The following is a 4,033-nucleotide window of genomic DNA, read 5'->3' on the forward strand; positions in this document are numbered from 1 at the left end:
CTCTCTCTCCCCCCTAGAGGAGGCCGGGTGCATGCACAGTGCAGTGCAGTGTAGTGCAGGTGCGGCCGCGCGCCGGATATATAGGCGACGACGGTGCACATGTATGGAGGGGGAGGAGAAGACTGAAGAGATGCAGCAGTTTGCCATAGCTTTGGGAGCAATCGAGGTTAGAGAGAGAAAGAGCTAGCGAGGGTGAGGCTGACGACTGCAGGCAGAGGCAGGGCGACAGGTGCAGCCCTGCCCCGGCCGGCCAGGCATTGAGGGGAGGCATGCATGCGACGGTGCATGGGTCGCCGCCTCGCGGGGCGGGGAGACGATCAGACGGCTGCATGCATGCATGCACGCACGCAAACGCAGGCGCGCCTCCGGAGGGGCCTCCCGCCGACGTGGCTCCCCCCGGTTGGTCGAGGCGCTCTCCGGCGACCGACCAAGGGCGCGGCCTCAAAGTGAGCGCCGGCGCCTCGCACGCTCCGCAGCAAATCATGCTGTGTGCGTATTCTTCCTTCTACCCTCTCCCTCCATTTCCTCTCTTGCTTGTCTTCAATTCCTTTCCTTGCAACAATCATTACTCTAGTTATTACATACAACAAGAGATAATGTACAGTGTGTACGTCGTAGGCTATGGTGTATGTATCATGTATAGTACGTAGTAGTATGTGTCTACGTACGAGACGTCTATACTAGCCATATATGTGCGTACATAACGTACGTACACATATACCAGCACGCCAACAAGTCGATCGCTGCTGCTCTGGGCGGCATACATCGACGACCAGAACCTAGCAAGCTGCTAGCGTCGTCACTGTACATGATGACCGATACAGTGCATCACATGGCATACGTACATGCGTGTCTTATTCCAAGGATCTAGAAACGGATTTGAAGAGACAGACGGACAGACATCCCCTACGTGCACCGCACAGTAGTGTACGTACGTACGTACGCGTGCCAGTGTGCATGTCGATCCACCACCGATGCATATATAACGTGTGAAGCAGTTCCCTTGCTGCTACCTAGCTAACCTGTGCAGTGCAGTGGTCGCGTCGTCACTATTGGGTTCAGGCGTCCAGCTCCGATCCATCCCCTGCATGGCTGCATCCAACTGATCGATGATCGGCCGGCCGTCGGGTCAGTCAGTCGTCACAGGGGCATGATGTACATGTTGTGTACAAACACTGTGCAGGCTGCCACCGCTACAGTGTTGGAGACTACAGTGCGTTTGCATGCAATAATGCACCGCAACGTGCGTCGTCATCGTCCCTCTGCAGTGCTGCAGTGTACTGCCTTGTATTATGCATGCACACAGACCTATAGCTATGCTCCATCCATCCATGGATCACCGTGCACGTACGTACATACTAGCTATAGCTAGTACTACAACGAGGGTTAACGTGTGCGTGCGTATGGACCACACTGCGCTGTGCCTCGCAGCTACGTACTGCAGATATATATGTGCGTCTCTGCTCTCAGTTGCTGTACGTGCCTAGCCAGCTCTGAGGAGAGAGATCTACAGTAACTGATGAGAGCTCTAGTGGCTTGTGTGTGGTGTATGAGAGTGAGTTGTGTGCGTGAGAGCGAGAGACGCAGCAGATGCCTGAGCGCGCTGCTGCTGCTCGCTGTGTGGTGGTAGCGTGGTCATGTCACTGGCAGAGCAGGTGGGCCCGCGAGGCATGCATTTGGAAACTGAGATGTCAGCGTGGCACGACAAGGCTACTGTTGCCCGCAGCCGCTTCCTCTGTTGTTGTCGCGCGCACATGCATGCATACGAGTACTCCTATGCTGCTGTGCACCGTGACAACGAATGGATCACAATCACAATCTCTCCCTCTCCCTCTCTCTCTCTCTCTCTCTCTCTCTCTGCAGCATCGCAGCCAGTAGTACCGACGACGACGGTCTCTTCTCATCGATCTAGTCACATCGTCTTTCGTCAGACCTAGCTAAGGTACCAGTACTCCTATATAGTTGATAGATCATCACATCACATCATTCCATCCATGCTGAGACGATCTTTACTTTCTGCTTCCAATTTGTTAGCAGCACCACAAATGCGATATATATATATATATATATATACTATATATATATATATCTATATATATATATATATATATATATATATATATCCATTATTTAGTCGAAATAAAATATATGTGTATATACCATATATACAAAAAACTATGATATATATAAATAATAATATACTACCTCGTCCCAAAATAGAAGTCGCTATTGGGATGCGTTGTAGATTAAACTTTCTTAATTTTGGCTAGATTTGTAGAAAATACGCTGCAACATTTATATCTCCAATAAATAAGTTTATTATGAAAGTATATCAACGATCTATCTAATGATACTAAATATGTATTATAAGTATTAATATTTTATATATATATTTGATCAAAGTTAAAAGTGTTTGACTCGAGAAGTGGGAATGACTTATATTTTGGGACGGATGGAGTACACATATCCCTGTCTTGAATATGATATGACTCAATCAACGGACGTACACGGCTTCACTATTACCAAACTACCTTCGCCGGCTGCCCCCTTTGTTTGGACCGCAGGCCCATTGGTCATGACATGGGCTGCACCGTGGTGCTCCATTTTTTGGTGAACAACAAGCGCAAGCGGGCCAAGAGCGGCTCGATCGGTGCGTGCATGCGATCATGGATGCTAGCTCCAAGCTACATCTGCATGCATGGGCAACGCACACAGCCCCTTGCATGCCAACAGTACGCCTTACTTAAACCTGTCCCTACCTGCACCTAAAGCTACTACTGCTACCTGTCTAGTTCATGACTAGTACAACTACTATATATTTATATTTATATTTATATATAACACGAATATAGAATTTTTATTTAGGGTTTTTGTTTTCCTTTTCTTTATTTTGGTGAAGAACACAACACAACAAATATCCCAGCTGCGGCGTACGTACTCGCTAGATTTTTCAACTCTTCGTTCGGGAATGGACGCAGCAGAAGTTCGCGTGTATGATCTCTTGACCTTATTAACTTGTTGTCCTTCTTTCCTTTTTGTTTATATAACTAACCTATTTGGCACAGCTCGGTTGCTATATAGTAGGTGATCACTATCTGTTTCATTTATTCATTGTACATACAATTCTTATAATAATCCTGCCCTTGAATAAATTTAGGTTGTCTTAGCTAAGCAATTAATCTTTGTGGTTGACGAGGTATGGGTTGATTGTATCGTTTACAATTGTAACAACTCAACTTAATTAGTTTATTGTCATGTCAAGTTAATAACTCTAGCTTATCATAATTAAAACTCAATCTCGATCTATCTTGTCATTGTGGCAAAAAAAAAAAGTTCTATTGAATTGCTTCTTCAAAGATGTTTTTGTTTTGTGTAAAAGAAAATGCAAAAATGTACTATTCAATAACTTATGGACATCATCGATGTAAATAAATGACATTATCCAGGTTCTCACTTCTCACGCATCGACAACATGCATCAGGATAAGAATAATAAATAAAATACAATTGATTTTATCTTTACGTGCATATATGTCATTATTATATGTACTACATATATATCCGTCATTAGCTTCAATTTTATGGTAGCATATTTGTTGCACTACAATTATTCATTAGCCATCTTTCATAAAATAAATGGTAGATCTTTCATTTTGTGCAGTGGCAATGGAGTTTTGTACTTGGAAATAGATATATCTAGGTGTAGGATAATATGACCATTACAGCGGTTTTGTCTCTAGGTTTGTCCTTAAACCCTCCATCATGTGTGCAATGTTATTTGTCTATTATATAGTTCTCAAGTCATTATCTCAAGTGCATATATATTTGATTCATCCTATTCTCAATCAGGGAGGGACAGATCCAGCATGGAGGCAAAGTGGGCCTTAAGGCCCCCTAGCTGTTGGGCTGCACCCACTACGATGGTGTAAACTAGCAGTGGGAGGTGTTGGTGGTATAGACTGAGAAGGCAAAGAAACAATGGATTATTAGCCGGCTAAGATGTTGTGGTGGTGGTTTTTGATGGTATGGAAGTA

Source organism: Miscanthus floridulus, chromosome 4, assembly GCF_019320115.1.
Source record: "Miscanthus floridulus cultivar M001 chromosome 4, ASM1932011v1, whole genome shotgun sequence".
Lineage (NCBI taxonomy): Eukaryota > Viridiplantae > Streptophyta > Magnoliopsida > Poales > Poaceae > Miscanthus > Miscanthus floridulus.